The sequence below is a fragment of the Grus americana genome, chromosome Z, assembly GCF_028858705.1.
Source record: "Grus americana isolate bGruAme1 chromosome Z, bGruAme1.mat, whole genome shotgun sequence".
NCBI classification, from domain to species: domain Eukaryota; kingdom Metazoa; phylum Chordata; class Aves; order Gruiformes; family Gruidae; genus Grus; species Grus americana.
Genome location: NC_072891.1, coordinates 11493835 through 11520718, shown reverse-complemented (window position 1 = coordinate 11520718; position 26884 = coordinate 11493835). Strand labels below are relative to the sequence as shown.

Below are 26884 nucleotides of genomic sequence, written 5' to 3'. Positions count from 1 at the left end.
GAACATTACAAAATAAAAATAAAACAATGACCCTTACACAGTTACATGCACAGAGTTGCAATGGAGTGTAGTGCTAGAGAACACCCTTGCTATTTGAGAAATTCTCCTTTGCAAGCATTTACAGTCCAGGTGGAAGTTTGCATGAAGGAATGCTGTACCAGGTATAGTATGAGCCAGAGGTGTCTCAAACTGAAGTTAGAAGAGCTGTAGCTTTTACCCAGACTGCCAAGGCCCACAAGCCTTTAGGACCAAAATAAACAGGTTTATTTTCTCCCAGGTTCAGGGCCTGAAGCATTCCTGATGCTAAACCTAATGGTGCAAGCAAAACATACAATGGGGTGGGGTGAGTGTTCCTGCTGACTGAAGATGCAGATTCCTTTTTAATCTCCAAATCAATCAGTCTGTTCAACCACTGGGAAACAGGCATGGCAATCTACTCACTTTCTAGGTGCCTTTGGATACCATACAAAAGCAGGCATTTAATGAAATACTGCCCTGGAGTGGGCAGACACCAAATTATCTCTGATCCTCCCCTCTTCCCTCCTTTGCAAGGGGCGGGAGACAAAGAAACAAGTGCTTGTGCTTGAGGGAAGGAAAAAAGGAGAAACAGGGCAAGGGATGCACAGTAAGTTTCAGCTGGTCTCTCTCCCTGTTTGTAACAAGTGCCACTGCTGTTAGAAGGGAAGCAGAGGAAACCCCAGTGTGGAAATTTGGTATTATTTGTCAAAAAAGCAGCCAGAGTGGTCCAATGGCTCCTAGACACAGAGACAAGACACCTTCTCTGCAGCAAGCAAGATGCAAACTAAGAGACAGATGCTGTCTGTACATTATGGACTCGACCTCTAAATGTTAAGAGGTTCATTCGATGAAAGGCAGCAAACTCTGTGCTGCCTTAGCGTGCTGATGAGAGTGCCCGTGTGGGGCTTCAGCAAGAGCTGTCCCAGGGCCTGCAGCAACAGGGATATCCTGGGGCAACAACCAGGCTAAACAAAGTTCACCAGCCTGCTATGGATCCACATAACAAAAGCGAAGTCTTGTATCTTTAGTATCTACCAGGAATGAATCCCATAGCCCTAGACAGCCCGTGTGTAATGAATTACATCTTTAGTTGCAGATGCAGGGCTTATAAATAGGAGCAGGATCACAAACCTGGGAGTCTCATCTCACCAGTAACTCTTTTGCTCTATCTGCAAGTTTACGCAGCATGACCAAAAAGTTCCCATAATAAGCGACTTGGACATATTTATTTTGTTAGCCAACTAGAAAGCACTTCCTAGGGGTGTATAAAAATCATTGCACAGGTGCAGCTCCCACAACATCTCAGAACCAGGACTGGCCGTGAGACCGCAGCATTCCCTGTACAACAAGGTGAGTGTCCGGGAGTTCAGAGCTGGAAAGAGCTGTTAGACACTGCCAAGGCCCAGCCTGTTTGTGGGCCCAGGGAATTCACGGTTCGGGTGCCAGGCACAGAACGGCATGCATCGTGCCACTGCCGAAGGACCACAGCTTTGGAAAGGCACAATGAGGTTAGTTTCCCTGGGGAAACTTTTGTACCCACACCTGCTCGTTCTGTCTCATTAGAGCTCCTCTATGTGCTCAAGAAAGGACACAAAGGAGTGAGGAAGAAAGCCTGACGCCATTAACAGGTAATTACTCACAGTGTTGCAACAAAGGCTGAAAACTCATTGCTACTCCAGGAGCAGGAGGACAGCAGGCTGAAACCAAGTCGCGTGAAACAGTACATTTTATAAAAGAAAATATGTATCACAAAAGGAAACCATTCTCTAGAGCACTCAGCAACACCAAGTTTTACAGATACAGTTGCTTCTGCATTGCCACAAAGTAAAAACCTGAAGACAAAGTCAGTCAAAGATCTAGATCAGAGATGTCCTGACTCACTCCCATTTATCCCACAGGTGCTTCTGGGTTCTGGGGAAGTCGCATTTTTAAACTATCTGGAAATGTTAAATTCCACTCAGTTTCAAATGGTTACTTCTCAGCAAACTGGCCAGCACAGAAAGCCCAGACATTCAGAGGCAAACACTGGACTATGCTGAACCATAATCCTCCTACGCCACTGCAACACTGCATGGGAAAGACAGCAGGGAGGGAATGAAAACGATAGAAAATTAGAAAGGAAAGGGAGACTTGGAGCTTTGCACTGCCAAGCGCGAGCACTGCAAGATACAGATGCATCTCCTCTCACTGCACAAGCAAAGGTTCATTTAATCGCAAAAAAGACTTGGGACACAGCAATTGCACGCCAGTTCAAGGAGCTATGAGAAAGCAGCCAGGCTGCACTGAAATAACCAGATACAAATTAGACAGATACAAAAGCAATGAAAATTGATGTAAACATTCAATTCACCCAGAGATTTTTTTTTTCTCTGGGAATTTCTCACCATTTTGGTGTTACTCTAGAGACATGGAAAAAATAAAGTTGAAGTTTCGCTTGCAACTTAAATAAAAAATAAAGCGAAGACAGGATTCCAGGTGCTTTACAGCTGTCAGTTACAAAAGGCTGGAGAGTCATACAGACTCCTAAAGAATAGGAAAGGAAAATACAAGCCAGAGGTTGCAAAAAAGGTCCAGAATCATTGTGGGAGGTCGGTAAAACAACAGTAGAACATATATTATTCTTAAGCTCAGTTCTACGGAGAAATTCTTGCTATCCATTTACTTTTCAATCAATCTGAAGGATATTTTTTTCCTGACTAGAGGCCCCATACACCAACCAGAGAATTAAATTCAAGCACACCAAATTACTGTGAGGTTCAGACAACACATTGCTCAAACCTCCTAAGCAGGAACATGCTCATGTTCAAAGGGAACCTGGGTGTTCTGAACAAACACCTTTAACATTTGCTTGCAGATCAGAGGGATGCAGACACAGGGAGTGCCTGAGCAGATGGCCAAAAGATTACATCCTAACTAAATCCAGCACATGACTTACAAGCTGGTCACTCACCACACTACAACAAAATCTACATCCTTACACAGAGGCCAATGAAGTGCCATAGAGGGGTTGTGGGAGAAATAAGGATGCGGTTTAATTAGTGCTCTTAAAAAGAAATGCAACACAAAGCAGAGCATTCAAAATGCATTTTCACAATCAGCAGCTTGACAAATAGCTTCCTCTTCCCTGTGAGACACGAATGCAATGTTAATGTGTTTTCGAGAGCACTCTAACTTCTACAGTAACTATCCACAGCTGAACAGCAGAATCGATACATATTTCCCTTTCACACTGCTTTTCTCACCTCTCCCAGGTACTCAGACTTCAGTGCACAGTGACACACAGCACAAGGTGCAAAGGTTACTTAAGCAACAGAAACAAGGGACCACAGCAAAACGCTCATACTACCCAAGACTAAGTCAATACGCCAAACTCGCAGCCTGCGCACCCTGCGGCACACAGGCAGGAGGGAGGGAATCCCCTCTGGGAGGGAAGCGCTGGCCAGGCAGTGCTCTAGCCCTTCAGGTCTGTTACATTTTCTATAACTGAGCCTTTGGTAATAATTTTGCTGTCTGAACCCTGCGCCAACAGCTATAGCACAGGTACTCATTGCAGAGCCAGAAACTGAACACCTCCTACTCACTTCTTGAAAGCTATTTATAAGATCTGTGAAAAGCTAGCAAGTGGCACAAGACTGGCACATCTAACAAGGACTGTTCCATCCCTGGGGATCCCACCCTGACACACAGGTACCTTTCCCTCCCCTGGAAATAAAAACATTTTACATGCATAGCCCCTGCATATCCTCACCTCCCACCTGAGGGCAAGGAGCTTTCCTGCTACCGGAACCCAAATGGTGCTCCAGGCTGGAGGAAGCGGAGGCCATGCAGTGACTTCACCCCTGACTAAATCAGTCACTGTTTTGTTTCACATGATCCCTACAAAAGCCCAGCAGCAGCAGAGGTATGCTATTAAATGCAATTGCATGTGCCACAGCAGAATAACAATACTGACTGTGCCGTGAAACTCTTCTCATCCCTTCATAATTCTAAGAAGGCTGGCTAAAACAGCAGTTTAATGGGTTTCCAAGCCTGTTACAAGGATTTGACATGTCACAGCCACCTTGGTATCCCCAGCCTGAGACAGACTTAAAAAGAAAAGCTCCATTGCATTCTCATACATTCAGAGCTAAATTATGTTCAAAAGGGAAAGATTTCCCTGAACGAGCTCCGAGGAAGGATAACTGCACAGGAGGCCCCAGGGACCTGCCACACTCAGCAGCGCCTCGACAGCCTCTGCTGTAACTGCAGAGAGCCCCGAGCAGGGTCCACTTGGGGTCCATCTCCTTGCAGCAGCCCTGCTGAGCTGGTGTGGTTATTGCAGTCAAGAGGTTCCTTCAGCTTCAGGAGCCACTGAAAGACAAGAGACTTAAGTCACATCTATTACTTCATACTTTGTTTTTCTGCCAGGGAAAACAAACAACTGGTTTACATATAAACATTGTTCCACTCCAGCGGGGAAGAGAGCACTTTATGCCCCAGCATACTCCCTTCAAGAGTTACGTGATGGAAACACAGTGGGTACCTTCATGTACCAATATACGTAAAAGCTGAGACCACATTCGCAGTAAACAGAGGATAAGATAACATTTTGTTATTGCTTGATGTGAATGGAGGGCTGGGCTGACCAGAGAACTGTTCTGCTGCCAGAAGGAAGAAGAGCCACTGCAAAATGCCACTTCCCTTGGTAACTAGCAGACCACGGGAACGTAGTGCAGCTTTCCATCAGTACTCAAAGAATTAAGCTTGCATCTAGGGACTGAATTTTTCTGACTTAATTCCTGAAATAGTCCTTCAAAAAAATCCATCATTTGTTTGACTGAGACAACTGTTGAAGAATCATAGAACCACAGAATGGTTTGGGTTAGAAGGGACCTCAAAGATCATCTAGTTCCAACCCCCCTGCCATGGGCAGGGACACCCTCCACTAGACCACGTTGCCCAAAGCCCCATCCAGCCTGGCCTTGAACACTTCCAGGGATGGGGCATCCACAGCTTCTCTGGGCAACCTGTTCCAGTACCTCACCACCCTCACAGTAAAGAATTTCTTTCTGACATCTAATCTAAATCGACCCTCCTTCAGCTTAAACCCATCACCCCTTGTCCTGTCACTACACTCCCTGATAAACAGTCCCTCTCCAGCTTTCCTGTAGGCCCCCTTCAGGTACTGGAAGGCCGCTCTACGGTCTGCCTAGAGCCTTCTTTTCTCCAGGCTGAACAACCCCAACTCTCTCAGCCTGTCCTCAGAGGAGAGGTGCTCCAGCCCTCTGATCAGCTTCATGGCCTCCTCTGGACTCGCTCCAACAGCTCAATCCATAGCCTCAACAGGAAGCCATCAATACCACTAAATTTACCTCAAATGAACAGAGATTGATCTGCTTTAACAGGTAGTCTAGAATAAATGGAATGGACATAATATGAGTTTATTAATTTTTAATAGTTCATCAAAATGAAAAAAAAAATAAACCACAAAAAACCCACTTTTACATTGCAGTTCCCATTCATGCAGCAAAGAGCTTTCTTCAATTTGGCCACTCTAGATGCCTATAGGATAACTTAACTTTCCTTTCCCAATGCCTTGGGAACCATGTCAAACAAAGGGAAGGTATGCTCACTTCCACCAACCACATCTAAAAAGCACCTACTGTCACTCTTGTTTTTTTTCTCAGGAAGGAAGGGGGAAAAAAATTAAAAAGTGATTCTGTTCTGTTGCCTGTGGTAGCAAATTGATCTACCCAAGGGATTTCCATTTTGCCAGATGTCTTGAGAACAAATTAGCATCCCTCCTAATTCACGTGAATTAGCATCTTCCTGTTCAGATCATCTGCAAATTCATTACCCTGTCCAGACACACACAAAGGTACTAAGTTTATTTGATTTACAATACAATTTCCAACAAACAGCTTTCTAACAGTTACTCCACCCTTTCTGCCAACTGGACAGTGACTGATAGCAGCTGGGATGTGTCACTGCTTGGAAGGGTTTTCCAGATGCCTGTGCTAAAAGGAGACACATTCAACACTAACCCCATTTAACTTAAGCACCATTTTATATAACAAATCCAGGAAAGCATTACAAAAAGTGCACCTCCCAATAACCCTCCACACTGTCAAACCTCACTAGACGTTCCCCTGTTCATCTGTAAATTCTCTGGTCATTTAGGATCCAGGGCTTGCGCACACACAAGTGTCACAGCCCACAGGTAGACAGCACCCTTTTGTTTCCCTTCACAGCCCAGACACCCCATACGTTGGGGCTAACTGACATTTCCAGTCCTGATGGGACACTGCAACTGCTGCTTGGTTTTGCTTACTAAGCTTCACCACAACATTTGTTTCTTGCCAGAATTTTCACAGCCCCAGGATCTGCATCCCACTGCCTGTATGGGCCAAACTTTGGTAAGCAAAGGACTGAAATCCACCCAGAAAAAGCCTAGCTTTATATACAAAAGCTATGTATCACCTTGTCTAAATCTTTATTACTGCCATAGCCCGTGGCATCACAGTGGCATAGCGGAGTGGCAGGTTATCTGGAATATTTCTGATTGTTTCGTTCACACAAACCTGTAAGAACTAGCAGCGCAATATGATGACCAATCTACACAAAACTCAGCAAATCTCCAGTTAATATACTGTGCTGAACCAGTTATCAAATGAAAGCTGCATCTATTTTGCTCAATCATCCAGTCTGATCACCTTAATGAACTAGATAATTTCATACCTCCTGCAGATACTGTCACTTTTCAGCTCAGTTTTTGCATAAAACTTGCTAAGTATATACAGCACAGCTCAGCTTGCACCAGAGCTTCATAGTGCTCCACTTCTTCCATCCTTACCAAAGTTATCTCATAACTTAAACAGAACAAATTAAAAAACTTGGTAGGAAACCCTTTCTGGCAGTTGCAAACACGCCAATCAAAACCACATTCTCAAAGTATACCCGGAGCAAAGGACCAGCTTTGCAAAACCTTTGACAAGGGTTGTTTAATTGTGGGGTGTTTTTAAATAAAACAGTCCTTATCAGGAAAAAAAGTCTTCTCTTAAAAGACCCGACTTCTCTAAAGGTATTTCATGTGATAGAAGTGACAATTCAATCTACTTTCTATAATGGTTTAATGTAGTAGGCAGTTAATGTAAGCAGGCTTCTAAACACTTTCAATGACAAAATAGATTCGGACAGTTGGAGAGGTATCTGGGTCTCATTTACAGGTTAATCTGTTACCAGATTTGATTTGACACACTGACTTACCACACAGGTTTTCAACCTCCTGAACTGAAGAGTTTCATATGCATTCTTGTTTGTTGCTTAGCTCAATAACTCTCCTACCTGAAGTATTCCTTGAACTATTTCAGCAACAGAAATTTACAGGTGAAGAAAATGCTACTGCAATTAAAAAAAAAATAAATAGTGCTGCAGAAGATAGGCCATAGAGATTGCAGTTGTGAACAGAGTTTTCGGCAGAAAAATCAAATCTGTATCTCAAAGAAACACAAAGTGAAAACAAAGTGTGTTACTAGGAGAATATAGGACAGGAAAAATTGAACTGAAACTACGTATGCAACTTATAGAAAGCAATTGTGAGAGAGAACAAAATGCAAGAGGAAAACTACAGATGTCTGCAACTGGCTTCCTTCTCTGAAGTCAGGGTAGACATCAGATTGTTCTTCCAGGATCCTTACACCAGCACACACTACTATCAGGCAGCAAGGTCATGCTGTTATCTGTTGGTTTTAAAACAAACTTTTAAGTAGAGCAACTACAATAGAATAGGTTCACAGAAAGGAAAAAAGGGACAGAGGGAGAGGACTCACAAAACAGCAGGTGCCAGAATCCAGAACTCCCCTCATCTCTAAAGTTATAAGTGGATATGGTGATTTGACTAAAAATAACTAGCACAGAACAGGATCCGCACTGGCAAAATACAATCAATATACCATGACCATTAGGTACTGCAAAAGGATTCCAGCATTTTAAAATATGCAGATAATATCCAAAAAGCCTCAGGAGATCTTAACAATAAAATGATTAAAACATTGACAAATTATTTTGTAAACCACAGCTGAAATCATTATTACATTAACCATTAGCACTTAGTGCAACTTCTGCTTTGCAGTAAGGAAGCTGCAAGAAGTTTACTTAAGCTGATCCCAGAAAAAGCTTCCTGAAAGGCAGTAGGAAGCATTCAATTGATTTCAGATAAGCAGCAGCTGAAATAAGTTTGACAATATTGTTTCTTCAGTCTGGGAAAAAAACCAAACATATTAATGAACCATACAGCTAAAAAAGCTGGAAACAGATGCTGGGAAGCAGTAAAGAAAGTAGGAGCATGCAAAGCCTTGAACTTTACAACCTCCTGAAATGGATTAGCACTGCCAGTGAATCCAGAGTGCCAACAGCCCATAAAATGTTTTCCAGTTTTAATATGAAATATACTTGGAAACAGAAAAAGTGCAGAAGCTTCTACTTCCAGGCAGTTTGTGTGGCTAAACACTACACAGGAGAGAGAAGGCGGCGGCAGTTTGAGGAGTGGAACATGTCACGCTGGAATTCCCAACAACAGGACACTCTTTCAGGAATTCCCATCAATGCAGATGCTCTTCCAGGCTATGGGGCTATCTATCCCCCTTTCTCCTGCCTGTGTGCCCCCACAGTTCAACTGGCAGGCAGGCAATGTCAGGAGGCATCCCCGGCCAACACAAAGCAGATCAACCCATTGAGCTCAAGTCACCCTTCAGATAACTAGAACGAGTTGAGAATCATAAGCCATCTTCTGCCCGCTTTGGGACTTGCTGGAATGACAGCTTCCCAGTGCCCAGACAAAAATCATCCCTCTCGCAATGTGTCTAGTTATCATCCTTAAAGGCTATGCAGAAAGCGTTAGCTCCAACTCTCAAGTGTCCCGCAGCCTGTGCTGGAATACAAGATGCCTCAAAGATACACAAAGTCTGCATGCTGCTCTCCAGAGAGCCCTTTACCTCATTACTCACCTCTTCAACTTGTCTGACAATAATCAGGATCTCAATGCAAACTGACAAGTTAATTCTAGCAAGGTGAGAGCCAGCATACTCAGATGCTTATTCAGAATTGTGCTTTGCCTCTTTGTAATCTTCCCAAAAACATGTTAACACCTACCTGAAATTTAACCTCACTCCTAGCTGCCACTTCAACATCCATTTGCTATTCAAACCCAAAGGCCCAGGCCCTGAAACAGAGTTTCAAGCTATCTTGAAATGGTGGGTTCATCAAGGAAAGACCCTGAAGCATCAGTTCTCCTGCCCTATTTCTCCACCTGGAACTGCAACCCAGTCAAGGCTATTTGCAAACGATACTCCACAGAGACCTTTTTGCCATCTCATAGATGTTGGCCTTGTGGTTACTGCCTCTGCCCTCATCAGCATCATGATGAAACCAGTCAGATTCGTAATTCACTGTTCCCAAAATGTCAGTTGTTTGAATGAGTCTGACAGTCCCACTGCTCAAACTGGCTGCTGGAATTCACTAAGAGCCACTTTGACATCTGTAATGTCTCACGCTTGGGTGCCAAACCAGATGTCTCTTGCCCTGAAGACCAAGGTGCTCTTTGCACAACTCCAATAGGAATTTGCACTAAGAGAGGTCGTATCACGATAGGAAGGGCTGCAGAACAAGCCCATTTGGCCTGGCATCTTGTTCATACAGACACCTAGAAGATTCCTAAGAAACAACGTGACATGGTGATGATAAATGCAGCACCTACTCTACATATTAATACACTCCCAGCTTCTAGGCTTAGGACCCAGAAGTGACATTTTGGTAATTAGTTTTATGTGGTCTGTTCTACCACCAAATCTCCTCCATTCCCAGCATAACCAAGAATAGAACATGGACTGGACTATCTCAGTTAGAAGGGACCTACAACGATCATCTAGTCCAACGGCCTGACTACTTCAGGGCTGACCAAAAGTTAAAGCATGTTGTTAAGGGCACTGTCTAAATGTCTCTCAAACACTGATAGGCTTGGGGTATCGACCACCTCTCTAGGAAGCCTGTTCCAGTGTTTGACCACTTTCTTGGTAAAGAAATTTCAGGTGAATTCCACTTTGGTATATCCTCAATAGCAAGGGGAACACATATTTCAGAGACCTTGCTTTACCATTTAGCCTCTTTACTATACATCTTTGCTGTCATTTGACAGAAGTATGAGATGTTTTAAAGTAGGCAGACAACATAAGCAAACCCATATCACTCTCCATTGAGAGGAGAGGCAAGATGCTTTGCTACCTGTTTGACACAGAAAATACAGTCTGTTTTTCTTAAAAACCTAAAACAAATAGCCTTCCCACAACCACAATACACAAATGAAAATCCTTCTTCAAATTTTGTGGGGCCATAAGCAGAGTTAAGTCCTTTATTATTATCACCACCATTCCTTAAGGGTCGATACACATACCTTAGCTGATTGAGTAATCCCTCCTAGCTTTGGCCTGACCTAGCACAGGCAGGTGAGCATCTCCTCCAACTGTTTGCCTGGATGAGTTAAATTTTTGAGAAGCGAGAAAACAAACACGCACTGAGGTTTTGTTATGTTGTTTTTTCAAACCAAGAGGTGATGCCTTTGTCCAAAGTTTGCTTTCCAAGGGGAGGTGGGGAAGCAGACTGTGGTGATGGAGAAATCTATTTGATACTATTTGTGTAACAGAACATCTTTTAAACAAAAAGGAAACTGAGGATATAGCCAACTTCCCTGATTCTACAGAACAGCTCCACCTATATGCACTTACCATCCAAACACTAAAACCAGTTGCTAAAAGCACAACTAGGAGAAATCCTCCAACATTTATTTCTTCCTTTTTTGGCTGACCAACACAGATATGTTGCTGAAGATTCACTTAAGTTTCTGCTCAGCAGCTGCTTTGAACTGAGCAGTGAGGACAGGAACAAAATCTCTTATTCAAATCACAGAGATTATGAGAGGTTAATCCTCCTGACGCTGGCAACACAGACAACTCTGTCAGGTGACCTGGTTCCCCAACCAAGAGGTGAACTAAACAGTAATCCAAGCTGCCTCTTCTCTCCAATATTCTGTTGCAGCCTGTATTTTATTTTATTGGTAATAAAGCAGCCTGGATGCAACATACTGGAGTGAGTTACTGTGTGTGTGACTTGCTCTCAGAAGACATACTCTGTTAGACTGCGCTTCGGTCACTTTGCTTTAAGGAGTTTCCTGCACGTTACAGAATTCTCCTGAACTTTTCACTATTTTATGATAAGAGACAGCATCCCTACTCCTGAATCTGTGCCTTATTAGCACAAAAAAAAAAATCCATCAAATCTTTCAGCATTTTTAGATATGAAAGATAAATACTACTGGGCAGAGAATAAAGGAGGCTTTCAATTTTCAGTGGCAGAAATTACCCTTCTTTCGATTTCTGTAATATTCTGAAATACATTATTTTATATTAGTGGAAATGCCTTAATTGAATAAGGGAACAAAACCCACACTACTTAATTTTACACAAAACAGGCTTCAACTCATATATGCTCCCAGCTGTCAAAGACTAAGGAAATATGCATAATGAAAGCCATAACCTTGCATCAGAAGGCAGGAAAAAAGACAGACTGATAACGTATTAAGTCTGCTAGGAGCCAGTCTGAGTTGGTAAAGCTGCTGACAAACCAGTAGTTCAACTAGCTCCTAAGAAAAGCTTCAGTACAAAAAACCAAGCCAGAGCGCAAAACTTTAAAACAAAAAACAACGAAACCCACCCCCCAAACTTGGAACTGGTTCAGAAACCAGATGAGTGGACACATTGGTTTGTTTGGGTCTTTCTGTTTTGAAAATAAGATACACCTCTTTACAGAGTAATTTCTTCCAAGACACAAAGCACATGCAGCTGCTGCTTAGACACTGTACATACAGGCAAAGGTCAGTTACTTAAATGACTAGAAACTTGACTGAGTTATTAGGTCAAATCACACAACCTGGTCACAGTGAAGTAACAGCTGCTAGAAGACACAAGTACTCTGGTAACAAACAAAGAAAAAACAGGAATTACAGATAGAATAAAACAACTTGTTTGCTTCCTCTTTGGCTGGCGTGTGCTTCTCTCCTCAGTCAACAAAAGCACTGAAGTCATTTGTATAGTGTCCCGAATGACTTGGGTTTCTACACTGCCTGTTCAGATTTAGTTTAAATGAGATGCACCCTGGAACAAGATTTGCTGACTAGCCACACCAGAAGCGATCGCCATCTAATCACAGCCTTGGTATATTTTCCAGTAGTTTTGATTCAAGTTACAGCATTGCAAGCAATCAACCAACTGGAACATGGTTACTTGTCAAGCAGGACTGAGCACAAGTTTGCCCTGAACGACATTGAGCTAAAAACAGATACAAATATCATTGTTCAACTTCAGAAGTCTAACATATTAACCAAAGGAGAAACTCAAAAATGAAGCAATAGCACATTTGTGGTGGATTCAGTAACTCTTTTTTTTTAAAAAAAAAAAAAAAAGCAAAACTATAAGCTCCCAGGAATTAAAAGCCAATTATAAGCTCCCATGAAAAACACCACCTGTGTTTTCCTGCACCAAATAATGAAGTAGGATTCGTCTAGTTTGAAAAATAGTTTTAATGAAAATATTCATATTGTGTTACTTAAATATTTATTTGCTTGGGTTCATGAACCAGAGAAAAGCTTAGTATCTAGGAGACAGAAATAAGCTGACTGTGAGTGTTAAGAGTAAAAGAACTGTTTAGGATATGAGTTATGGTGTAACTGAATGAGATTCCCAGGCAGGAAGGGGAGATCTAACAGAACTCTGCTTGCAGATGAATTCTAAGGCAGCCTGACTTTATCCTTAGCATTCACAAATTGCACAGAAAACACTGGTCCCTGGAAGACACACGCAAACTGCAGAAATAGGATAGTTAGATTGGCACCAACTCTTTTGCCTTTTTTCCTTTTTTTTTTTTTTTTTTTTGCTTAAGGTCTTGGGACTTTGGTCACTTAAAACATTCCCCCAGAAAGAAGCTGAAAAGCATGGTTTGGGGTGCATTTGTTTATTAAGTTTGTACATACAGAATGTGTTTTATAAAATTCAGCCTAGAGGCTGATATTCCAGCAAGCATATGACTAACTCCATCTAGGAGAAGCTACCGAATGGTTGCTCCCCACCAGAGTTTTACAGCATCTGAAGGAGCTGTATCTCCCAAACACATTAGCATTCACCTGCCAATACTTTTGCTTTGACACAGCATGTACATAAAGAACTGAACCACAAGCAGGTATTACCAATGACAAGGATTAGGCCCAAGACTGTTCTCCTGAAATCCATGCCGTTTGCTTGCATTTGGGCCTCCATAAAATTAAAGTGATATTCCATCAGGCTAAATGCCTTTAGAATCAAAATCATTAACTAAAATAAATAGCCTGAGGTAACAACTGAGTATGAGCAAGTTCCCTCACATGTAGGGGTTTTCTTGAATTATTGAAATTTATAACTAAGCAAGATGCTGCATCAAAATTTTACCTTAATATACAATTTGTCTTTAGCAAGTAGTTGTCAGAGCAGTAATTCACATCATAATGAGGTTCATGCTGTGAGGATCATAAGACTGGAAGGGTCCTTTGGGGTCACCAACTCTAATGTTGGTTCTCCCATCACCTGTACCACTTAAGCCACTCAAAATCATTCCTGACTTCCAACCCACACTTTAATTAATGGCACGCTTATACCTTCTATATCTTATGTCAACACTATCCTCCACCTTAATGCTTTTCCTCACCCTGTGTTTAATTTCCTGATGTTTTTAATGGACAAAAGTCATAGATCCGATCAGTTTCTGTTTTTCAGGTAGAAGCAGCCACAGCCTCCTAGAATTCTCACCACAGAGACCGAAAGGAAGACAGCCAGTCAAGGTTTTCTTTCACCCTCTCCATTTAGTCCTACCTAAGTTCATCCCTCCTGAACAAGGTCAGCCAGCACAAGCCATAGCATGCAAGGGCAAATTACCTATGCCTTTGTCCTTCCCCCTCTGCCAGGAATACTTTCCCCACCACATACTGGTAGCACCTTCTCCACAATTATTCTGTACTGATTGACGCCATGGTGCTGAGTCACAAGGACTCCCCAACACCTCTCCTTTCCTCAAACTTTGCATTTTTCAGAAATTCTTGTAATTTGCCTTTAAAGGCATAGCTCTTCTACATAATATCAACTAATTTTCATTATCCTCTGGGTCGCTGAATGCTTCATGTGTTATATTTATCTGCTTCCAAATTGATTATGCCATTAGGGCCATGAAGCTGATCACAGGGCTGGAGCACCTCTCCTCTGAGGACAGGCTGAGAGAGTTGGGGTTGTTCAGCCTGGAGAAGAGAAGGCTCCGGGGAGACCTGATTGCGGCTTTCCAGTACCTGAAGGGGCCTACAGGAAAGATGGTGAGGGACTGTTTATCAGGGAGTGTAGTGACAGGACAAGGGGTAATAGCTTTATACTAAAACAGGGTCGATTTAGATTAGATACTAGGAAGAAATTCTTCCCTGTGAGAGTGGTGAGGCACTGGAACAGGGTCCAGTGAGAAGCAGAGGATGCCCCATCCCTGGAAGTGTTCAAGACCAGGTTGGATGGGGCTTTGGGCAACATGGTCTAGTGGAGGGTGGCCCTGCCCATGGCAGGGGGGGTGGAACTAGATGATCTTTGAGGTCCCTTCCAACCCAAATCATTCTATGATTCTATGACTTGTGTTGAACACAACTTTAACATGCACATTGCTACTTTTCTTGCCACGGATCAAGCAGAAGATGTCTATCTGCTTCTCCCATCAGTCCTTGCAAGATTACTAGCTTCTGCTACAGCCAGTTCGTTATACAATTCGTATGTCTTTTGCCAATTCCAATTTTCTTCAAAAAGAAGTGTCTGCTATGGTGATTTGTGAGATATAACAAAAGTCCAAATAGATGTATGCTTTCATCTAGAAACAAGAGGTTAGCCCAGCACAATCTTCCTCTTGCAGACCCATGCCATGTTTAATACCTGATGACCTTCCACACTACTTCCACATTTCTATAAAATTTTTATTATTCTCTCTTTAAAGTTTATTTTAAACCTTTCATATTATCACAGTCTTGCCTGCTTTTGAAATCAAGACCCATACTTACCCACTTTTATCACTCATCTCCTTATCTTCCTGCCAACCTACAGAAACCACCTTTCATGTTCTCCAGTTAGGTGATCCCACTGCTTGCTTACAGCAGTAGCTAAACTTCTGCTAGCAGAGTTCAGATTTCAAGTGTTGCAGTTTTAGCACTCTGGGCTACAGATTACCAGACTCAAATTCAAGGCGTTAAAAGTTTTGCTCCCACTCCATACATCTGTGCATCATTTTCAGTGCCATCCTCATAAGAAACAATTCCTACAGTTCAGGGTTCGTACCAAATCACCATTACTCAACTCCCTATGCACAGCAGTCCAATCCCTTCCTTTGAGACTGGCTGTTTCTCCCTTTCATGTGACCAAAGCACTTTCTGTTATCTGTTTTAATACCCTTTGCAAGATGTCACCTTGTCTGCTTAGGCAGAAGCCCCTGCCTCAGCCCTGGACTTCCTGATCCTCAAGATACGCCTTCCTTTACAAACTGATTTTTTGCCCACACCTCTCAGAGGTTGTCTGTTTGCTCACCATATCCTGACGCAATGATGAGATGAATCATCAGCTCTGGGGTCATTTCCTAGGTGGAGCCTTTTCTGTTATTTGAGATGCTAATATTTACCCCTGTAGCTTCACTGAATTTCAAGCCCTCCTCTGTATCCAAGCTCCTCGCTTCACCAAAAAGCTTCTTCAGTTTCTCTAGAGGCTCGACAGTCACTGGTCTACATGTTTATCTGTTTAACTAGGTTAAGTTGTAATCACACAAACCAAGTTCACTTCTACATCCAGCTTCCCTGAGGCATCTTCCGTGCTTCTTAAAGCCACATCTACAGTTAACTCCATTGATTTTATGGTTTCAGTCACTATCTGATGATGAAACTGCCAGATAACACAGTTCTCTGTACCCAGCCATTACCAACAGCATTCATTCTCTGGTGTGGGGAGTTAGTCTCTCACAGTGACAATACCCAGAAATAGTTCTCTCTAACCATATTATGAGATTTCTACCCACATTTAAATCCTGGACTACGTGCAGCAGATCTCTTGTGCTATCACAGCAAAATCTCTTATCAGCTCTTCCCAAAGCAATTTCAGCCCAGCTGGTTCTCTTTTATCCACACTAATGCTGCTTTACAATTTTACATCACTCACACACAGTGGAATTTTCCCAGTCACCTTTCCAGAGCAGGGCATTCCCTCCAACGTCTCTGTTCCCCTCATATCCCCCATTCCTCATGGCTCCTGCTAACCTTATTAGGGCTAGTTCTGAGTCCTACACCAAGAGCCCCTCTAGTCACAAGCTCCTTTATAACACTAATGTGTGTTTGCACCCTCTTGGAAACAAACTCAAAACTACTAATTTAAATGCTTTTCACTGTCTATTTTATATAACTGTATCACTTGTCATTTCGGGATCACGTAATCCTTATTTTGTCTGCAACACCAGCTCTTTCCTGATTCTCTATGAGAAAAAAAACAAAAAAACCCAAAAAACAATGCAGGCCCCCAGCATGCATGCACAGGGTTCACTCATGCATATTCAGACTTCTGTCACATGCTGCTATGCTCCAATCTTTGGCCAAACTGTCAGATATATACAAAATGGTAACTTCAAAGTCAAGTTTACAATAGAAATAGAACTCTGTTAAACCACGCTCCTCCAACTTAGCCAAAGTGTAACAAAATACTGATTTAATACAGCAGTCTGATAGGTCATGGCACATCTTGATCTCTTTTTAACAATGGAAAAATATGTGAACACTTCTCATTATAGTCAGATTAGTCATAATGCAACAGCCGCATACCTCTACTCAAGTAACAGATATTACCAAACTCCATTTTTCCCAATCCTTAAGTACTGGAAGGGTGAGGAGTACAAATTTCATAATAGTTTCTCCAACCTAAGGAAAGGCACACCAACTTCTGCTGTTGTGATGCTGAAGCTAGAAAACCAGTTCAGTCTAAAAAGCATAAATTTGTCACATATGATGATAATCAACATCAAGCTGCCAAGAACTGAAGAACATCCTTCATCATTCAGAATCTGACCTTTTTCTAGAAGACTCTAGGTTGTTATACTAAAAAATACTATGTCCTACAAAGGGTCATATTAGATGATTACAACAATCCATTCTGGCCTTATAACTATAGAGTTTCTAAGCAGTTAATCTCCTCAGAAATCTCCTTCTGAAATGGAGCATACGCAGACTCCACTTACTTAATTTGATATATAAAAATCTAATAAATTTTGCACATGCAGCAAGTTATACCAGGTAGCAAAGGCTGAAATAAAATTACTGTTTCACATCCACTTTTTTCCTCCCCACCAATCCATACCCATGTTGCATGCCGAATTCAAGTTGTATACTACAAATTTAGGTTCAGGTCAGGAGTTCAAAGTTTGCGGATGTTTGAACCAGAAAATAACAAGAATTTATTTCATTAAAAACCAAGACTTTATTAATCTATGAAATGGCATTATGATTTTGGTAGCGTTAGAACTCCCAAATCCAAAACCAAAGGCAATGTCAGCTTTCTAGTAATTTATGGCCCTCAGACTCTCAAAGAGGGGCAAATGAAGTGGAAGGATGCCTTCCACAGAAGCCAAACAATCTTCTGAAGAACACCACCTGCTTGCCTTTAAAGACATGTCTTGATGAAGAATAACTCACAAAATTGGGAAGGTGAACAAAATAGGAATAACACATAATTTTCTAAAATGTGCGTAGCAGTTTACTCAGCAGTCAAATTCCTCCCTCACTCAAAGCTGATAAGCTACCTCGGCATCATCTCAATTAGTGTCTGGTACTCCTGGCCCTACAGGAAAAAAAGAGTTATAAAAGATTTCCAGAAAAACAGCTTGCAGATCTCCATGATATAATTGCAGCCCTAACACTCCACAGGGATTTAATTTGCAAAGGACTGTGGTTGTTGCAACAGAAGACCATGTGACAACTAAATGTGAACCATCACAGGTACTGGAAGTCTGAAGTCCCTGGACATTTCCTGAAAACACATTCTGAGGTTTATACAAGTGCTCAGGAAAGGAAAACATCTCTACAGAGTTTCTCTCCAGAAATTTAAATATCTACATAATCATATATATATTCATTCCTTGGAAACTGCTAAGTTTGCTAGCTTAAGTGAAATTTGACCCAGAGTTTCTTCATGCCCAGACTTTCCATCACTACCTGGCTATATAGAACTGTTTGAAATATCCTTAAAATGTATTTTAGAACAATTTTAAAAAACCACAAAATTCTGAAAGAACTCAGTTTGCACAGCAGTTTTTGAGCAATCTGGTCAAGGATTTGCTGGAAGAAAAAAAAAAGCCTCACAGTAAGTAACCCTCTTGTGATACTCAGAATGCCAATAATCAGAACAGAGCAGAATAAAGCACACAGCTCCCCATGCTTGAAGTTTATAAAGTTGTCTGACCTCTATCAGGTATCCAGTGGCACAAAAAATAAGATAACACTATGACAACTCCAAAAATTATGGTAAAGCCAAGAGAGGTGGCCATGGAGAAGTCTCGCGAAGGTTTAGAAACACAGTGTACCTTCATCAGCACATGAGGCTCCAAATCAGTTCACTCTGCCTTATTCAAGCATGCCTGCATCCCTGACAGAGGGCCTGCACCACTGCGCTGCTATAAAAGCTTGTAAGAATGAAGGGTTTAAAGGGCCACCATACTTAGCTCCAGACCCAAACTCCTTTCCTCAGGAGAAGCCAAAGATGACAGCAGGTTGGTTATATGTTGCAGACTTCATCTGGAACAGAGGGGTGACGATGCAAGAAGTCCTTTAACATGTAATTTGCTTTTTATTTTAAAATTATGTATTTTAAACTGAGTACTACTACATTGGCCTGAGCTAAGGAAATAAGCATCGAGTGTGCCAATATTCAGAAGTGTAATTCTGCAGTTATTTTATACCTAATAATTATGTCTCTGTGGTGGAAATGCTGGAGTCTGTTTAGCAGAGCATTTAGCTGTAAAGAATTAAGAGAGTTAAGTCACAGGAGCTTTAAGTAATAAGGTTAAAACCAGTATTCCTTAAAGGGACACGGTCAAGACTGGAAGCCAAACTTCTTTTAAAACTTGCCAACAGTTTTAGGCTAGAGATTATCTCAAACAAGATGCCTCCACTTATCCCTCATCAGACATGCCATTCCAGTCCAATTCACTTTCCATTCATATGGAATGTTCAACTGCAAGGAAGAGCATCAGGAGTCTGAGATCAGCCCAAAGTTGTTGAAAGATCATACCTTCTTCATGTTTCTAAATGCTCCAACTCCCCAAATACAGGCAAGGAAAAAGGGAACAAAATCAGTTTTTTAATTCCTTTAACATAGTTTCTAACCCATGCACCCTGCCCAGCAATGGTAAGACCTTTACAAATCTTGCACTCTGTGCTGCAAAAGATGGAAAAAATCAACAATATCTGTAGATATTAAGTCTGTTATTTGTTAGTTAGAAGTGTAATTATTCAATTATTCAAAGTTAATGTTGGGGAAAATAACTTAAGGAATCTATTTTGAAAGCCTGGTGAAGGAGGTGGGCATCTCAGCTTTTTGCAATACACCAAGTACACCTCACTTGCATCTTTTCATTAAACTATCAACCAGAGGTTTCTCGGTTTAATCTTTTTTTTTTTTTTTAAATCTGGATTAAACTTGAAGCTTTCTTCCTACCTCAGCTAGAAATATAGACACTTATAGTGTATTTCATAATGTATTTAACTGAAATCTGTGAAGTTAAACAGAGAAACGCTAGAGAGTTCATATGCCTACCAGTATTTCATCAGTTCTTTTAAAACCTGTAAATAGCATTCCAACTCAAAAAGTCTTAAACAGGAGAACAACTATTTTGGATCCCCACTATGATTTACTTCTACAAAACAATCATTTAAAAGTTACCTGCAGCAGTTGTGATCAAATACAACATGGATTGTCCAAAGACAATCCCTAGCAGTACACAAGGGACCATTCAGAGGGGGCTAATTTCATAAAGCTCAGGATAGTTATTAGAAAATTGTCTGAGAAGAATAAATTTGAACTGAACCTGTGATATCAGATGCAGAAATCCTTTATTAAGAGTTTTCTAGGGGGCCAAAAAGCCACTACTCCCCAAGCAAGGACAGCTGAAGTCCATTCCACCTGAAAGAGCTATAAGCCATGGCAAAATATACAAGAAAAACAGTATCAACACAGGTTGGGTGACCCTAGGTGTAAGAAGTTAGATGCAGGGGGAAACGAGATAAAATCTTAATTATATTAGAGAAAACACACTAACAAGGATATTGCCCTCCCATCCCATTAACTGACTTAACTGCTAATGGTGAAGAAGCAACAGGCATCCAATAAACATTTGTCCCATGCTCAGGGAGAGGCAAGTACCTGTGTGACCAGGTACTTTCCAGCCCATCAATAAATGAAGATGATGTTAAACACCTAAGATACAAGTAATAAGAATCAGGTCTAGATAACTGGCACTCAGACGTCAGTGAAGAAGTCTGTAGCCCAACGACATTTGCTTTAAATTCATCCTGAGGGATTAGAGAACAGGCTCCATTGAGAGCCAAGTATGACACTTGACATGACACTCACAGCACGTTTGTAGGATGACAGGTACCTACAGATCATTGAGCACACCAGACAAATGTCTGAAAAAACTAATACAGAAGTCAATGTGCAAGGAGTTAAAGTTCTAGAAAAAAATGATGCCTCCTATTCAACACTGGTTTGGAAAGACTGATCTAAACTACAAAGATAAAACACACAGAATTGAGACACATGACTTACTAGCACAGGATTAAAGTGCAAAATGACATAATATGGAGGAAAGCCAGTGAAACAGAGTAATGGTTATCCACTTGAAAGACCAGTAATGATTAGTGTGGTTTCCCAAATACCAGTATTAATGCCTGCCATGTTTCAACATTTTCACTCCCAGATCGGGCATTTGCCGTTTATACAAAACCAAGCAGGACACAGAAGCCAGTGAAGAGGCAGATAATAAAAGAAGCGTTAAGCATAGCAGCCTAGTCAGGTATAAGGAGGGCCTAAGAGAAGAGAAAATCCATCTGAAATCCTGCTAAATGCAGGGAGATCTGATCCAAACACCCACGACATACCTATAGAATAGGAATCCGTATCACAGAAAGCATGTACCAAATATTATAGGTCATGGTAGACAAACAAAATATTATTTCAGCAAAGTCTTTGGCAAAGACGCCTAATGCACGCACAGATAAGCACAAGCTGGTAATAGAAATAAAGCAGATTTTAGTTCTCCATTTAATGATGATGAGATCAACACAAGAATATTAAATCCAATTTTCAGTTCTATACAAACTTCAGAAGTATGGTCAGAAAATAAAGACTGCAAAGAAGAGCAAATTCAAAAGCTGAAGAAAAACCTTTCAGACTGCAAAAGTATTTCTATCTAACAAGAGACAAGAATAGCAAGTTGCTTTCACACACTTCCACACCAAGAAAATGCCAGGTACTAGTAAGCTTTAACGTACCAAAAAGGCAGAGTAAAGGAAGACCCTACACACCCTCACAGCAGCTCCCAATCAGTTTGCAAGACCACACAGTGCATTATCTGAAAGAAAAAGTAAGAGAACCAGAGTTATTAGGTACATCACTCTGGTTTAAGCTCTCTTGGAAGAGCACTGAAAACAGCTTTCACCGAGTGATTAAAGTATTTTTCAATATATTGAGTAAAATTTGACCACAAGGCATAAAAAATATGCAGGAGGATATTTCAAAGGAAACTTATAAGAGAATCATTAGCCATCAGACATATGCATTTTACATGCCTCCAAGTCAAATATTTGAAATAAGGTCCTCGATTTTAAAAAAAAGCAGCTTCATTTGCTTGGACTTTATATGCTATTGTGTAAATTGCAACTGGCACTCAGACTGTTACAGTTCAAAATTAGGATTTTTCAATGTTTGGATTAAATCCAGCACTTTGTTGCATATTAAAACACTATGTTAATGTCAACTTTAAGAAGTTTGACCAGGTAGATCCCAAACTGAAGAAGTCAACTGAGAGGACACCACACGAGCAAGAAGAAAGCAGACACTATTCAAATTCAGGAAACATCTCTGTACATTTCCTTCATCCTGCTGAAAATTACAGGGGGGTTTCAAGCAGCTCCTAGTCCCTAAATACTTAAAACAAAGACTCCACACTGTTTGTTGAAACTTATGCAGTAATAGTGTCCAAAGCCGAAGGAGCAAGGGTTTGAAACAGGAAAATGAATGACCGCCCGTGCATCACAAGGCAAATGTGGTTTGTAGGTTTTAAACACTCCTAGTATTTAACAATAGAAGACGACTGAAAGCTTAAAAGTCTTCTCTCTAATAAAGCCACCAATTACAGCTTTACAAACCCCAAACTTAAGTCTGAATGCAAAGAAGCTCCTTTACTAGCAAAGACTCTCTTATCTTAGTGTTACTATCCAAGTTTCTAATGCATTTTATTTTGTTCCTACACTACATACACTAGTAGCTCCCCAACTAACTGCAGCTAGAGAAAAGTTCATACTACTTACATAGCAAATTCTTCATGAAGCATTATATTTTTATTAATACCCAACCTTTATAACCTGTACTTCTGCTACCATTTTTAATGTACAATTTTGTTCTTTCCATTTTGATGGAAACCCCACAAAGACAGGCAGGGGTTTTTTTTCAATTCTGTGACCATTTCAGAATACTGCCTGACACAGCAAGACAATTACCCTATTGCTAGGAATACTATTTACAAGTGCATAATGTAGGGAGCTCCAGCTAGAGACTTTCATCCTTGAGACAAAGAGCTGGAGGGACTGCATTCAGCCTTACAGAAAACACCAAGGTAAGTTGAGGCTATTTCATTGTGGGGGAAAAAAAAAATCCTTTAAACACAAAGAAAAAGCCCAGCTTGGCTACCGGGCTTCTAGTTATGGGTATTTCTAAGTACACCATAAGACAAAGATACTTTCCTTTCTGTTATCATTAATACCCATTTCCCCTGTTTGCTTCTTTCACATGGAGGTCAACAGAGTGCAATTTGGTAGAACCCAAATTTTTCTGGCAATACAGGGATGAGCAGTTAAGTTCACCAAGCAGTATTCTAACACTCCAGCCATTCTGGTAAACCAAAAATGTCACTAGATACGCAAGCTTTTCCAACTTTTCAGAGCAGCAGCAAGATAAATGGTAGTGTCCTGGGTTCAGCTGGGATAAAGTTGATTTTCTTTATAGTAGAGGGGCTGTGTTTTGGATTTGTGCTGAAAACAGTGTTGATAACACAGGAATGTTTTTGTTACTGCTGAGCAGTGCTTACACAGAGCCAAGGCCTTTTCTGCTCCTCACAACACTCCACCAGCGAGGAGGCTGGTGGTGCACAAGGAGCTGGGAGGGGACACAGCTGGGACAGCTGACCCCAACTGATCAAAGGGATATTCCATACCATGTGACATCATGCCCAGCTTATAAGGGGCTCCAGGAAGAAGGAGGGGGGCAGTGTTGGAGTGATGACATTTGTCTTCCCAAGTCACCATTACACGTGATGGAGCCCTGCTTTCCTGCAGATGGCTGAACACCTGCCTGCCAATGGGAAGCGGTGAATTAATTCCTTGCCTTGCTTTGCATGTGTGTGCACAGCTTTTGCTTTACCTATTAAACTGTCTTTATCTCAACCCGTGCGTTTTCTCACTTTTATCCTTTCGATTCTCTCCCCCATCCTGCTGGGTGGGGAGTGAGCAAGCAGCTGCATGGTGCTTAGCTGCTGACTGGGGTTAAACCATAACAGGTAGGCAAAAAAATAATGTTCCTAACCTCCAGACGGTGTCATTTCACACAGGAGTCAACAACTCAAAATTTTGACTGCAAGACCAGAAGAGATCATCAAACTCAATCTCCTACATACCTCAGGCAGCCAAATCTCACACAGATATTGTGAATAGAGCCCCAAGACAAAAGCACATTAGACAAAAGCACTAAGCCCTCATGGGACAGGTACCGGGCACAGGGATGCAGAAGATCCCCACTGCCAATATCCTTGCAACACGAGAGCATTTCAGACATTGATACATTGAACTAGACACGCAAGGTATGAGACAAGGAGACACAGTTTTTACTATAATTATCAGATGGATAAGGTAGGTCAAGAAGTTAGGAATACAACAGCACTGAAGACACAGCATAAGCTGTTATAAAGCAGAGAGGAGGAAAACTGGAAGAGTTTTCCATCACTATCTTGAGACAGCAGAAGCTGGGGACAAAGTAAGATGTAATAAAAGTGAGCAAGTGAAAGGGTCTGAAGTACGTCTCAGCACAATGGTGCAAACAGAGCAGAGGAACCAATGACATAGCACCCGTGACTGGGTGACCCAACCTCAGCAGGGTCCTCCTTTGCTATGACCCCTGCAAGCTGTGCTGAGATAGCAGTTATTTCTATCTGTAAGTCAGAAGACAGGAAAGATCAGAAGAAGAAATTTAATTGAGATCTGAGGTAAAATCAAGACTTCCAAGAGAAGGCCAAGAAAGTTAACAATGCAAGACTGATGTGAAAAACTAGACTGCTTCATAGGATTAGTTTTATTTAATATGTGCTATTTTCACAAATATAACACTAAGTGCAAACTAATAAAGCAAACTATGCCAAGAGAAGATTATCAGACATAATCCAGACACAGCTGCTCTAAACAGGAGTATATGCAATCTCTTTTGCACTTAAGCAGTAGAATCAAAATACAAAGAAGTCTCCTCTAAAAGCATCAGTCATGTACTATTCAGGATTTCTTTTCTCCTTCACTTAATTTACATCCTCTGCATATTTTCCTGCTCCAAAAGAATCCCTTAATTTGCTCCTACAACAGCCTGTTACCACGGGCTCACTTCACACATCCTCTGAACACTTACGGGTGAGCCCAGACTCACGACTCCTCTAAGCTTAGATTTTCTGTCAGGTATTTCTATGGCTGATACAGCTCAATGATTCTGGAAAAAAAAAAAAGAAAAAGAAAAAACCCACACCTGATTTGTTCTCTAAGAACAAAATGTAAAAGAAATGTACCACTAAACATGAGATCAAGAAGCCACGTACGTTAGCTGCCCTTTCAGGAACAAAGGCAGCACTCAGACATGTTTGGTGTGCACTGTTTTAGATTAGCCATTCATTAAAATACTATTAATGTGTGTAATTCTAGGGGGAAAAAAAATAAATCAATGAATTACAACACTATCTTTCTGGCTGCCAGGCTTCTTGTTACACTGCCACTAAGGGTTTTTTCCACATTTTCCTTTATCTGTTAAACTGCAATTCAGAGGCTATTAACAGTGCCCCAAACGCCTACATTTATTTCACGAGTTTTTTTTATTGTCTTTCTTACTTAATCTCAGGTCTACATCATCCAACCCCACATTACTATGCAGTCTTACATGTGCACCATTTTTAATGTGAAAAAAGCAGCTTTTCGAACTTTCTTATTAACAGCTGCACTGCTTTCTCAGCAAGATAAGGTCATTTCAGTGGAAAGGGAAAATGCAAGAAAGTGCCACTTTTTTGTTTGTTTGTTTGAATTTTTTTAAAAGAAGTGACAGTTAATAGAGCTTTCTTCTCCTTGCCCCAAAACTTAATCTTTTATCTCAGCTCCCAGTATTGGTTCTGTTTTTCAGACTGCTCTGCCTCAGCACCTCCACCACACAGAGTCACTAGTCACCTCAAGTTTCTTCTCTAGCTCTTTACACATGACCAAAGAATAAGCCAAGCACAAGAGCGCATCATTCCAGGCTGCTGAAATGCTTTTCCCCCAAAGATTCTACAGACCAAGAATTAACACCCTGAAAAGGCGAGACAGTTTCAGTAACTCAATCATGCAGTTCACATTCTTTCACTACGCTTAGTAGATGGGGTATAAATATGTCTTTAACACAGTCAGCTCCAAGCAGCATCAAAACCACATTTCTTTAAAGGACAGCCTGAGAATGTTTTGAGGATGAAACACCAAAAAGAATGAAGAAATACCTGTAATGTGTAAGCATCCTTGAGCTAGTAAGAATCAGCCTCAGTGAAGACGTTTTGGCAAAGCCTTCAAAATGGACAAGTCCACCAGAGATGCTACATGTGCTTCAGTGTTTACACAGAACCACATCAAAAACATTTTTAAGATAAACTTCTCAACCGTACACCTTTCCTAACTCCTTAAACACAGTATGTGTTTAAGAGGCTGAAATTTAATTTAAAAACTCTCTCCTACGAGAACAGGACTCTCCCCAAAATAATGCACAATCAAGATACTCTGCTGGCATCTTTATATTAACACCATCATCAAAACAAGGATTTTGATTCAAAAAGGTGACAAACAGCTAGATGAAGAGCTGTTATCAAATCCACTGATGTGAGTGAAAGAAGAGCTAAACTGTCAGCAGCACACCAATGCCAGGTTTGGGTTTTTTTACCATACCTGGCAAAGGAATTGAGAACATTAAAACTATACTTCTAAGCCGCAGGGCACGGCTGGCATCCGGGGACACCCTGTGACCACAACATTCAGCGCAGAACGCTGACGGGAGACACGTCCCAGTAGCGTGAGTCCTGGCAGATGGTTTATCCCCAGGGATTTTTTTTTTTGGCAAAAGACAGCAAGAAATTGAAAACCGGAGACAGAGAGCAAGCCGCTAGCATTACATTCCAGCCTGCATGAGAAAGTGCTGCCTTTCAGTAACCTGCTCAGCAA

General features: G+C 41.3%; 1 protein-coding gene across 2 annotated transcripts in view; it reads right to left on the bottom strand.

The window, feature by feature from the left end:
• UNC13B (unc-13 homolog B) overlaps positions 1–26884 on the bottom strand; it is a 218773-nt gene that overhangs the window by 190996 nt on the left and 893 nt on the right. The gene's annotated exons all lie outside the window — the stretch shown is intronic.